Source organism: Humulus lupulus, chromosome 2 (genome assembly GCF_963169125.1).
Source record: "Humulus lupulus chromosome 2, drHumLupu1.1, whole genome shotgun sequence".
In the NCBI taxonomy this organism is placed as follows: Eukaryota; Viridiplantae; Streptophyta; class Magnoliopsida; order Rosales; family Cannabaceae; genus Humulus; species Humulus lupulus.
Window position 1 is genome coordinate 99,629,918 of NC_084794.1, and position 14,089 is coordinate 99,644,006.

General features: G+C 40.0%; 1 non-coding gene across 1 annotated transcript; it reads right to left on the reverse strand.

The window, feature by feature from the left end:
* Positions 1–1,505: 1,505 nt before the first annotated feature.
* Positions 1,506–1,612, reverse strand: LOC133820486 (small nucleolar RNA R71). The gene has a single exon (XR_009886894.1). It is a non-coding gene; the product is annotated as a small nucleolar RNA R71 (small nucleolar RNA).
* Between the last annotated feature and the right edge of the window lie 12,477 nt (positions 1,613–14,089).

Consider the following 14,089-nt stretch of genomic DNA (forward strand, 5'->3'; position numbering starts at 1 on the left):
GAGGCATTTTTGGAGTGCTGAACAGAGGGAGACGACGGCGGAGAGTGGAGAACCCCATTGGAGGATCCATTCTTGTGTTTTTCAGCATCTTCTTCAATTTTTATGTTTGTAATTGAATTCTATGATTGCTAGAATGAATATTATGGGCTAATTTCTCCTTTAGGGATATTATGTGAATCTTTTGGAAACCCTTTTTATTGATTAATGCAGAATTCATATTCTTCTTCATCTCTTTCAATTCCTTACAATCTGTGTTACTTGTGCAATTATTGATTGATCACCTCTAATTGTTATTTCATGAATCAAATTGAAATCTGAAAAGTGAACTTTGATATGCTTTGATTGTTTGGATGCAAATTCAATTTAGAACGAAAGTATCTAAATTGTTTGCCTATTTTACTGAGTTGCGTGTTTAATGTCTTCTTCATGATTCAACTTACCATAGAAATATAGGAAGTTGTCATTTAGATTGAATTTTGTAAATCTTAACCAGATTATGAATTGTTTTTGCAACTTGTTCTTGAATATGGAGAAGGGGATATAATTCTTGCATTAGGAAATAACAGGGTGGAAAATAGAGGATCATAATTGTCCTAATTTCATTTTCTCTGTTATTTTGTTTAAATTTTCATTTTGCTTGGTTAGTATTCTTCTTTGTTTCAAATCTCTGAAATTGTTTAATCAAATAGAATTAAAAAGATTGATTGATTGGTAATTGATAAATCAGTCCTTGAGGACGATACTTGGTTTTTACCATTTTATTACAAATTGCGACTGTGTGCACTTGCATAGCATATAAATTTCGCAACAAGTTTTTGGCGCCGTTGCCAGAGACTGAAAATAATTATCAATATCAGTCTGATTAATTTTTATTCTAATTTGATTTTAATTTCTCTTGTTTCTAATCTGTTTAGTTGCTTAATTTATCTATCTCAGGTGAATTGTGTTATATGCGTAGCAGAAGAGGAGCAGACAATCTTGTTCCTTTGAATCCTGAGATTGAAAAGTCCTGCAAGCAAAACAGAAAGAACAAGAGGGAGGCCCAGAAATCTGTGAAGATGGCACAGAATGAAGGGGATGGCAGGAATGCTTTAATTCCTGGAATTGTACAAGGGGGTCAGGCTCAGAACAATGCTGAGAGGAGCCTGAGAGATTATGTACTGCCCACTCTGACGGGAGTACAAAACAGTATACGCCCACCAGCTGTGGAGGCTAACAACTTTAAGATCAAGCCAGCTATTCTACAAATGGTGCAATCCTCTATTCAATTTAATGGGTTATCTTCTGAAGATCCTCACACCCATTTATCTAATTTTTTGGAGCTGTGTGGAACTTTCAGATATAATGGGGTGAGTGATGACGCAATTAAACTTAGGCTTTTCCCATTTTCTCTAAGGGACAGAGCTAAAAGTTGGCTGAACTCTTTGCAACCGAACTCTATTGTCACCTGGCAAGATCTAGCTCAGAAGTTTTTGTCAAAATTCTTCCCTCCGTCCAAAGTTGCTAAATTGAGGGGAGAGATCAATAATTTTTGCTAGAATGATGGAGAGTCATTATATGAAGCTTGGGAACGGTTCAAGGAACTCTTGAGAAGATGTCCTCATCATGGCATTGAACAGTGGATGTTAGTACATAATTTTTACAATGGTTTATGTCCTACAACCAGAACCATTATTGATGCTGCAGCGGGTGGTACTTTTATGAGCAAGAGTGCAACTGGTGCTTATGAGTTGCTGGAGGACATGGCCACAAACAATCATCAGTGGTCTGAGGAAAGATCATCAGGGGTTAGAAAGGTAGCTGGGGTGCATGAGCTGGATACAATCACTGCTTTAACAGCACAAGTAGCCTCCTTGACAAAGCAGTTACAAAAGAGCATTGTATCTGCTAATGCGGTTCAAATGGCAGTTAGGTGTGAAATTTGTGGTGGTTCTCACTCTATCGATCAGTGCCCTATCAGTATGAATAATAACACTTCAATGGATCACGCTCAGGTTCAAGCAGTGGGAAACTTTCAGAGGCCACTCAATAATCCATTCTCCAATACTTACAATCCTGGGTGGCGAAATCACCCCAATTTTTCTTGGAAGAATAATCAAGGCCAACAACCTCAGTTTCAGGGCCAATTTCAGAACAACATGCCTCAGCCACCTATGCATCAAGCCTCTTCTTCACAACAGCCTAGGCCTCAACAATCAATGAATCAAGCTCAACCTGAGAGGCCTAATGAACTGCAAGCTGCATTATTGACCCTCACCAATACTCAAACTCAGTTTATGACAAAGACTAGATCTTCTATCAGAAATCTGGAAACACAAGTTGGGCAGTTGGCCAATATGCTCAATAACAGACCGTAGGGAAATTTGCCCAGTAATACTGAAGTCAACCCTAAGGAGCAAGTTCAGGCAATTACTCTGAGGAGTGGGAAGCAAACTGAGCAGCCTAGACCTCCACAGGCAGTGGTTCAGAATAAAGAGATGGGTGAACAGTTTGATCCAGCAGAGGTTACTGAAGACCACCAGCTTTCAGAAAGGAATCCGCCAGTTGTTAATGAGCAGCCAGTTCGAGTTCCATACCCTCAGAGGCTTAGAAAGACTACACTAGATAAACAGTTTTCTAAGTTTTTAGAGGTGTTTAAAAAGCTGCATATAAATATTCCTTTCGCTGAGGCCTTGGAGCAGATGCCTAGCTATGTGAAATTCATGAAGGAGATTCTGTCAAAGAAAAGGAGGATGGAGGACTACGAGACTGTAGCACTCACTGAAGAGTGCAGTGCGATATTACAAAGGAAGTTACCCCAAAAGCTGAGAGATCCGGGGAGCTTCACCATACCTTGCACCATTGGCAAGTTTGAATGCAAACACGCTTTATGTGATCTGGGGGCAAGTATTAATCTGATGCCCTTATCTGTGTTTAGAAGACTTGGCTTGAGGGAGGCAAAACCAACAATTGTCACTCTACAACTAGCAGACCGATCGGTGACACATCCACGGGGTATTATTGAAGATGTTCTTGTGAAGGTGGATAAGTTTATATTTCCAGCTGACTTTATCGTTCCGGACATGGAGGAGGATACGAATGTACCAATTATTCTCGGTAGGCCATTTCTAGCCACAGGCCAAGCTCTTATTGATGTTCACAAAGGAGAGCTTAAGCTTAGAGTTCAAGGAGATGAGGTGGTCTTTAATGTCTTCAAGGCCATGAAGTATTCGGTGGCTAGTGACAGTTGCTATAGTGTGGATGTGATAGAGAAGGCAGTCTCGAAGAGAAGGATGAATAGTGATGTCTTAGAGGCAGTATTATTGGGTGATGAGGTCAATGATGATGATGATGCTGAGATAAGAGATTGTGTAAACTGGATCAACTCTTTCTTGCCATACTGGAAGAAGTTTCAAGAATTAGCAGATGCACCTGATAAACCGCTAACATCCATTCAGCAGCCACCACAGCTGGAATTGAAGGTTCTCCTAGATCATTTGCGATATGCATATTTGGGAGAGAATGAAACTTTACCTGTTATTGTGTCAGCTGACCTGTCAAAGATAGAATTGGAGAAACTGTTGAGGGTTTTAAGGGAGCATAAATTGGCCATTGGGTGGACCTTGGCGGATATTAGAGGAATAAGCCCATCGACAGTAATGCATAAAATCTTATTGGAGGAGAATAGCAAGCCATCCATAGAGGCCCAGAGAAGACTCAATCCAGCCATGAAGGAAGTCGTACTGGAGCAAATTCTTAAATGGTTGGATGTTGGGGTGATCTACCCAATTTCTGATAGCGCATGGGTGAGCCCTGTGCAAGTGGTACCTAAAAAGGGTGGTATGACTGTGGTGAAAAATGAGAACAACGAACTCATTCCAACAAGAACTGTAACGGGGTGGCGGATTTGTATAGATTACCGCAAGCTCAACAAGGCAACAAGGAAGGATCATTTTCCTTTGCCTTTCCTTGATCAGATGCTTGACAGATTGGCAGGCCATAGCTACTACTGTTTCTTGGATAGGTATTCAGGGTATCATCAGATCGCTATTGCACCAGAGGATCAAGAGAAAACAACTTTTACATGTCCTTATGGCACATTTGCTTTCAGGAGAATGCCATTTGGACTATGTAATGCCCTTGCAACATTTCAACGGTGCATGATGGCCATATTTTCAGATATGGTAGAACGGTGTATTGAGATATTCATGGATGATTTCTCTGTTTTTGGCTCATCATTTGACCTCTGTTTGGGTAACTTGGAGAATGTGTTGAATCGTTGTGAGAAGGCAAATCTGGTGTTGAATTGGGAGAAATGCCATTTTATGGTGAAAGAGGGGATTGTTCTTGGCCATAAAATTTCAAGTGAGGGAATTGAGGTAGACAGAGCAAAAATTTCTACCATTGAAAAGTTGCCTCCACCAGTTTCAGTCAAAGGTGTTAGAAGTTTTCTTGGTCATGCTGGGTTCTATCGAAGATTCATAAAAGATTTCTCTAAAGTGTCCAAGCCTCTCTCGAATCTGCTTATGAATGGAGTTGTCTTTGATTTTAATGATGAATGTTTGAAGGCTTTCAATTTCCTGAAAGAAAAGCTTATTTCTGCTCCAATTGTGATAGCTCCAAATTGGGAATTGCCTTTTGAGTTGATGTATGATGCCAGTGACTATGCAGTGGGGGCAGTTTTGGGACAGCGAATTGACAAGGTATTCAGGTCTATTTATTATGCTAGTCGGACTCTAAATGATGCTCAGCTGAATTATGCTACTACAGAAAAAGAGTTGCTAGCTATTGTGTTTGCTTGTGATAAATTTAGACCATATCTGATTGGTAACAAAGTGATTGTCTACACTGATCACTCTGCCATTAAATACTTGATGTCAAAGAAAGATGCCAAGCCCCACCTGATTAGATGGATTCTTTTACTTCAAGAATTTGACATGGAAATTCGTGACAAGAAGGGCAGCGAGAATGTGGTAGCTGATCACCTCTCTAGACTTGAGGTGGAGGAGACTGAAAATAAGAAAGCAGTGCAAATCAATGATCACTTTCCTGATGAGCAGCTGTTTGGGGTAAGTGAGAATTTAGCTGTCCCTTGGTTTGCTGACATAGTGAATTTCTTGGTTGCCAAGATTGTGCCTCCTGAAATGTCGAAGCAGCAATTAAAGAAATTCTTTTCTGAGGTGAAACATTACTATTGGGAGGAGCCTATTCTTTATAGGCATTGTGTGGATCAAATTATCAGAAGGTGTGTTCCTGAAGAAGAGATGCAGTCAATTCTCAACCATTGTCACACTCAATAATGTGGAGGGCACTTTGGAGCATCAAGAACGGCAGCCAAGGTATTACAAAGTGATTTATATTGGCCTTCATTATTCAAGGATGCTAATGCTTTTGTCAAGACCTGTGATAGATGTCAGCGAACTGGTAATATCTCAAGGAGAAATGAAATGCCTTTACATGGAATTCTTGAAGTGGAACTGTTTGATGTATGGGGCATTGATTTCATGGGGCCTTTTCTGCCATCTTACAACAATGAATATATTCTATTGGCAGTTGATTATGTATCTAAATGGGTGGAGGCTACAGCAACAAGAGCCAATGACGGTAAAACTGTGCTTAATTTTCTTCATAAACATATTTTTACTAGATTTGGCACTCCCCAAGCTCTTATTAGTGATGAAGGGAAACACTTTGTGAATAAACAACTTGATGCATTACTGGCTCGTTATGGAGTTTATCATCGAAAAGCTTTGCCTTACCATCCTCAATCAAATGGGCAAGCTGAAATCTCAAACAGAGAAATCAAAAGTATCCTTGAGAAGACCGTTGACAGTTCAAGGAAAAATTGGTCGAAGAAGTTAGATGATGCGATTTGGGCTTACAGAACTGCATTCAAAACACCAATAGGCATGTCTCCTTACAGGTTGGTGTTTGGTAAAGTGTGTCATCTACCAGTTGAGTTGGAGCATAGGGCATTCTGGGCTATGAAAAAGTTTAATTTTGATTGGAGTGCAGCCAGTGAACGAAGGTCGTTGCAACTGAATGAACTTGATGAGTTCAGAAATGAGGCTTATGAAAATGCCAAGATTTATAAGGAGAGAACAAAGGCTTGGCATGACAAGAACTTAGTCAGGAAAGAGTTCCAACCAGGGCAGAAGGTACTTCTTTTTAATTCAAGATTGAGACATTTTCCTGGCAAACTGAAGTCAAGATGGTCAGGACCATTCACTATTGTTCGAGTCTTTCCATATGGTTCTGTGGAAGTTCAGGGCAACTCAGGTGATTCTTTTAAGGTCAATGGTCAGAGATTGAAACCCTACTTGGGTGGGTATGTTGATCAAGCAAAGTCGATCCTTCTTTTGAAGCCTCTTTGGAGAGGAGGTCAGCGTCCGGCTAAATGACGTTAACGACAACGCTATTGGGAGGCACCCCAAGTTCATTTAAGTTTTTTTTAAGCAATTTTAGTTGAGAAAATTTTATTTTATTTTAGTTTATTGTAAATATTATGGTTTTGTCATCGTGCAATACGTGGAAAAAAATGAAAAAATGAAGAAAAAAAATGGTGAAAGTGTGGTTTATACAGCAATCCTGCGACCGCAGGATGAGCTTGTTGCGGCCGCAGGACCAGAGAGCTAGGCGAAAATACAGCAATCCTGCGACCGCAGGATGGGCCTGTTGCGGCCGCAGGTCCAGAGCTGCACGCGAAATGGGGTCATTCCTGGGACCGCAGGAATGGTGTCCTGCGGCCGCAGGATGCCGTATTTCTTTAAAAAAAAATTATTATAATACCAATATTAACATCAGATTCTCTTCCTCTCTTTTCATTCTCATTTTCTCATTCTCCTAAATCTCCTTCTCTCATTCTTTCATCCTTTCATTTTTTTCAAGAGGCAATCTTAGGCCAACTCCAAAGTTTTGTATGTATTACTCTCCTTTACTCATTTTCACTCTCTCTCTTTTATCAATTACCATTGTAAGTCCCCTAACTCTTTCTCCTTTTAATTTCTACATTGTGTTCTTAAGAAAATTGTTCATGCTAATCTCTTGAATCCGAAATTCTGTGTAGTGTTTGATAAATATATGTTATTTCTGGATTTTTAAGATATTATTGAAACAATTTTGCATGTTGGTGGATTTGCATGTGTATTGAGACTCCTTGATTTTGGAATTGGGAAATTTTGACCTAATTTTGGGTCTGAATTTTTCTGTGTGATTTTGTGAAATTAACTTGACATTGGTGAAATTGAGAACTATAATTGCTTATTTTTATGTTCAATTTCATTGGGTCTTCCATTAATTTGGAGAATTTTGTCATTTTCTTATTATAAGGGGTCAATTTGGGGGTTTTGAAATTTGAAGGAATTGATCCTTGTTTGAGCTTGTTTTGAGTGGGTAATTTTATCAATTGAATATCGTTATCACTTGTGCAATTGGTACCCTTGAATAAATTGTTGGTGGAGTGTGCATTCCTTTGGGTTGTTTTGGTTCTTGAGTCATAATGTCTACTAGTAGAAAACACCCTAACACAGGAAAAGCTAAGAAACGTCAACCACCACCCCCGCCCATAGAAAATGAGGACGACCTAAATTTTGAGGACGTGTCTAGGTTTGTCAACCCAACAGCCAATTCTAGGTACGTTCAAGATAAGGAGCGTAGCCTCATTCGAGAGAGAGGGTTTGCTACCAATTGGAAAGATGAGTTTATTGTCCCTAAGGAGTATACATCAGTGATTAGAGCCCATAAGTGGGAGGTTTTCTGTGCACCTCCAATTGCTGCTATTATCCCTGTTGTCAGAGAATTTTATGCTAATGCTTTTCATCATGATTATACCTGGGAAGCAACTGTTAGGGGCAAAATTGTGAAATTTCACAGAAGTGATATCAATAAAATTTTCAAATTGCCTACCTTAGAAAATGATGAATATAGGGACTTACAGGATCAACTTTGTGAGGAGAGTACTTGGGACACTATCTTGCAAGCCTTAACCCCGCCAGGTACTGAATGGACCTTCAATGGCACTCATCGAGTGGGGTTTCCCTTCAACTTATTGACTAGGGAGAAAAGAGTGTGGTTGTATTTTATTTGTTCAAATCTGACACCCACCGAAGCCTTTACCATTGTCACACCTAGTAAAGCCGTATTGCTGTATGCTGTTTTACACAAGAAATCCATAGATGTTGGCAGCATTATTGCTGCTAATTTAAATGAGTGTTGTGTCACTGGTTATGTGGGGCTTTATTTTCCTAGCCTCATCACTAGTTTCTGTTTGCAAGCAGGGGTCCCCATTAATGACTTAGAGGAGAAACTGCCCCCTCTAATTTATGATCTGGTTAAGATTAACAAGGTCAAAACTTTTTCAGTTGATCCTAGTGCAGGTACTTCAAGGCATGCTGCTCGTCCACCACCAAGACCTCAGAATGTCAACCAAATGTTAGACACTTTAGTGTCACAGTTCCAACAGCACCACTTGTGGAGTGTCGGTGTGGCGCAGAACCAATATGCCTACAACCAAGCTTTCGCCACTCATTTTGGCATAGACACAAGTGGATTTCCACCGTTTCCACAACCACCTAATTTCGCATATCCTCCGCCTGAGGGGGATGACGAGGCCGGTCCTTCTTCCTGAGTCGAGTGAGGTAAGTTTCCTTTCCTTAGCTATTATTTAAACATTGGGGACAATGTTTTTGTTAAGTTTGGGGAAGGGGAATTTTCTTATTTGTGTTTTGTTTGGTGTTTTGTGTTGTGTGTTAGGGTATCTAGAGAGTCTGTCGAATCAAGATAATAATGATTAGCCGATGAGAATATGTGAATGACTTGTAATATAATTCGAGAAAAATATGCTTGATTGTAAAAACAATCCGTGTGCTTGGTTTGACCACTTCTTTGGATTACTTTAATACATTGTAAAATTGAATACTTGATCATGACTGGTAAATTCTTGCATTTAAATAAGTTTACACTTGCTGAATTGTGAATGTGGAAAAGATGTATGAACAAATTCTAGAACTTGCTTGCTTACTATTTGAGGCGAAATCATAGACAATGCTTGTTTAGGAAGATGATTTAGGTGATTTTTTTGGAACGTTTGAGCCTTTCAAGCCATCCTTGATTAATTTATCCTTAGTTACCCCTGTTTCAAGCCTAAAAGTATAACTTTTTATTGTTAACCACTTATTTTGAGCCTAGTTGAACACTTAATTATATTTTTTTCATTCCCTTGATTTATACCATGAGCATATAAACATATAAATGGGGATTGAATTGTATTGGGTGTTATTGTTTGATGTGGTTGTAACAATAGAAAAATAAAGGAAAGATTGAGAGGAAAATTTTGAAAAAGAAAAAAAAAAGAAAGAGATTGAAAATAAATTACACTTCTTATATTTGTTCAAATTGAAAAAAAAACATAAGTTTGGGGAAGTGTAGTTTTCTTCAAAAAAAAAAAACAAAAAAAAAAATACAATTAGTGTGAATTCCTCTCAATCTTGGAAAATAAAGGGAAATTTGGGATTGTTTGGATTACAATGTAGATATCAGGTTTGGGTTGTTTGGATTATGTGCTTATGGTATAGATGAGCCTAAATGACTATTTTATCTACCGTTACCTAAGCCTCTCAATACAAGCTTTAAAAGACCTTTTGATTCTTGAACATGCATTGATTTATATTAGTGGAGAATAATAAGTTAGCAAGCATATGGAAATTTGGGATTTGATGGATTGATGGTGAGAGTTCAGCATGTGTAAATTATTTTAAATATGATTTATTTACTGTTCATGATTAAGTAGACAAAAATGATCAATGGGTTAAGGTAAGTTGAAGAAGTGGTTGGATTGAAAATCTGGATTACTTGTCAGCTATTTTTCAAAAATTATATATGCTTGTCATTCATTAATTTTGAGGCTTTTAAAAAAATTGTGGTTATCTTGATTCATTTGTTTAGTGTTTGTAACGATTTGTTTAATTTTTCTTAAGTTTTGTTTTCTTTGCTCGAGGGCAAGCAAATGTTAAGTTTGGGGAAGTTTGATAAGTGAGTTTTAGACTCATTTATCTATGTGTTTTTCAGGTAAAGTATTAGGTGTTTGTTTTGTTTTGTTCTATTTTACGTTTGTTTCGGTATGTTTTCAGGTATCGAAGGACTTAGGTGATTTAGGTGTGGAAACATAGACAAAATGACAAAAAGTGGTGGAAATTGTGTTTCGGAGCACTTCCTGCGAACACAGGAAGTGTGTCTTGCGGCCACAGCTTCAGAGGAGTTTCACATTCTAGAGCATTCCTGCGACCGCAGGAATGGCATCCTACGACTGCAGGATATGCTTGAAAAAGAGAAAAACGCAGATTTTAATTAAGGGGTTTTTAGTCATTTTAAGCGCAACAAAACGGGGATTAGGTTAAAAATGACGACTAATTAGACAGGGAGAGGTGTTTTTGGAGTGCTGAACAGAGGGAGACGACGACGGAGAGTGGAGAACCCCATTGGAGGATCCATTCTTGTGTTTTTCATCATCTTCTTCAATTTTTATGTTTGTAATTGAATTCTATGATTGCTAGAATGAATATTATGGGCTAATTTCTCCTTTAGGGATATTATGTGAATCTTTTGGAAACCATTTTTATGGATTAATGCAAAATTCATGTTCTTCTTCATCTCTTTCAATTCCTTACAATCTGTGTTACTTGTGCAATTATTGATTGATCACCTCTAATTGTTATTTCATGAATCAAATTGAAATCTGAAAAGTGAACTTTGATATGCTTTGATTGTTTGGATGCAAATTCAATTTAGAACGAAAGTATCTAAATTGTTTGCCTATTTTACTGAGTTGCGTGTTTAATGCCGTCTTCATGATTCAACTTACCATAGAAATATAGGCAGTTGTCATTTAGATTGAATTTTGTAAATCTTAACCAGATTATGAATTGTTTTTGCAACTTGTTCTTGAATATGGAGAAGGGGATATAATTCTTGCATTAGGAAATAACAGGGTGGAAAATAGAGGATCATAATTGTCTTAATTTCATTTTCTCTGTTATTTTGTTTAAATTTTCATTTTGCTTGGTTAGTATTCTTCTTTGTTTGAAATCTCTGAAATTGTTTAATCAAATAGAATTAAAAAGATTGATTGATTGGTAATTGATAAATCAGTCCTTGAGGACGATACTTGGTTTTTACCATTTTATTACAAATTGCGACTGTGTGCACTTGCATAGCATATAAATTTCGCATCAAGCTCCTGCCAACTCAACTACGGAGGTATCGTCCGGGGTAGGGAATAATCGAGCCCCCACGGAGGCTCGAACCCAAAATCCTCGTAACGCACAGAATGTTCCTGAACCAGTTCGAGCAACCTCGGGGCCTTCTAGGCCCCGTAATGGATGGTAGCCACCATCACCCATAAGGCACCCACCATCGCCAATAAGGTATCCCTCACCAACTCGGAGAAACACACAACCGACTCAGGGTGATAGGGAAAGGCGAGCTGGGCAAAGACGTGGAAATGGGGAGACTGCTAAGGAGCATAGAGGTACCCAACCCACGAGAAGCCAAATGTCTCAGTCTCACATTATTGAGACGAGGCAACCGGCAAGGAATCCATCTCGAAATAACCGCCCAATGAGCCATGTCAGTGAAGGCTCAGGTGACACTAGATCGGTCAATATGTATGACTAGGGACGCAAAAATACTAGGAATCGAAGGGATCACCCAGATTTACGAGAACACTTGAACCATAATCATAGTAATGATAACCCCTCGAATCCAGATCTGAGGGATCATCTCAATGGACGCGAGAACCCTGTGCCGAGGCATGAAACTGGGGTTGTGATCTACTATAACCAGTTTCCACTGCTTCAAGTCAGACCCGCCGTGGATCCAGTTCAAGAAAGGATTGAACAACTGGAAAGAGCATTCAGGCTCTTACAAAATGAACGAGGTCGGGATCGGGATGAAGAGTTCGATGAAGAACTCGAGCCCTTTGCCCCTCATATTTCCAGCACCCCGTTTCCTCAAGGATTCCGAATTCCTCATGTCCCACCATTTGATTGGAATTCCGATCCATACAGTCATTTGAGTACGTTCAACACAATTATGTGAGCGAGTAATGTGGGCTACGAGCTTAGATGCATGTTGTTTCCAGCCTCGCTCACAGGGCCAGCAAAAAACAGGTTTGAGAAGTATAAGAGACATTTGATCGCTTCTTAGGATCAATTGTCTAGAGATTTCAAGAAGCAATTCAAAGCCATGGTCGGAATTAGGCCCGAGGCGTCTTCCTTGACCAATGTTCGACAGCAGCCGAATGAAACATTGAAAAGTTGCCTCACAAGGTTTAATTTGGAAGTCGCCTGAGCTCGTGATGTAGACAACAGTGGCCATTTAATGGTTGTCCGAACCAAAGTAATGCCTGGAACTCCTCTCTAGGAGGACATGCAGAGGAAGCCCGTAAGGTCCTTAACCGAGTTCAATCGACGAGCTCAGAGGTTTGTTAATGTAGAATAGGTGAGGTCAGCATTGAATATGACCTCTCAGCCCATAACTACAACAACAAACGCAAACTCTGCCTTGACCTCAACGGATCCTACGACCTCAAAACCCCCTAGGGACAACCCTTCTAAAAGGAAGAAGAAGGAAGGGAATAATCCCAAGGCAAAGGGGGAAATAAGAAGAAAGGGGAAAGATATTTCTCCGTATACAAGGTGTATACCGAGCTCAATGAGTCTCGGGAGAATATCTACCTGGCTAATGAAAACCAGGTGCCTTTCAGACGTCTGAACCCCATGAGAAACCAGAAAGCGAAAAGAGACTCCAACAAGTACTGCAGATTCCATAGAGATATCGAACATACAACCGATGAATGCAGGCAATTAAAAGATGAGATCGAAGGCCTGATCTCGAGAGGATATTTCAGGCAATATGTTAGAAATCAAAACCCCATCAGGCTTCTACCAGCCAGAGGGCAGCACCACCACCACCTGCCCAGAACAGCAACTCCCGAGCAAGGGAGGATGAACGACCCCCTCAAATTGATGGAGAAGATGTCATAACCATCTCAGGGGGACCACATATTGAAGGATTGGGCAGGAATGCCCAGAAACGATATGTGAATGAGTTGAAAACTGGTGATGGGACTCCTTACGAACCCGAACCCAGAGCTCCAAAACAGCAAAGGGTTGAATCTCAACCCATAACTTTTACTGAGGATGATGCGTCTCATGTACAATTCCCTCACAATGACCCGTTGGTCGTCACCCTTCAGCTCGCGAATAAGAGGGTACACCGAGTCCTGGTTGATAACGAGAGCTCATTGAATATCCTCTACAAGGCCACCTTAGAAAAGATGGGACTCACGCTTTGTGACCTTAAGGCTTGTGCAATGATGTTGTACGGCTTTTCAGGAGAAGGGATTGCCTGTATGGGATCCATCGAACTCCCCGTAACCTTGGGAGACTACCCGGTCTCGACAACCAAGATGATGGAATTCGTAGTAGTGGATCTGCCATCGGCCTACAACGTACTGCTCAAGAGCCCGCCCTAGTAGGGCTGGGGGAAATTTCGTCTGTAAGGCATTTGGCCATCAAGTTCCCAACTTCTAGTGGCATCGGGACACTGAAAGGAGACCAGCTTGCAGGGAGGGAATGTTATAGCATTTCCGTTAGAGGAAAGAAACGAGCAGGTGCACAAACACTTGTCATAATTCAGAATAAGGATGGGACAGTCTTCAAGATAGACGAAGAAATTGATCCAAGAATAGAGGAAAGAGCTGATCTCGAGCCGTTAGAAGAGCTCGAAGAGGTCAAGCTTGAAGAAGTAGTCCCTCCGAAAACAATGAAGGTAGGGAAAAATCTTCCGGAAAAAACGAAATAGCAATTAATTTACTTTTTGAAGAAGAACCAGGATGTTTTCGCGTGGTCACATTCAGACATGGTAGGGATAAGCCCGAATGTGATAAGCCACACTCTTAATATCGACAAGAGCTTCCCCCTGAAGCAGCAAAAACGAAGACTCATGGACGATGACAGGAAGAGGTCGACAGGTTAAAGGCAAATCTATTCATACGAGATGCCTTCTACCCGGATTGGGTCGCTAACCCGATGCTAGTTCTGAAACCTAACGG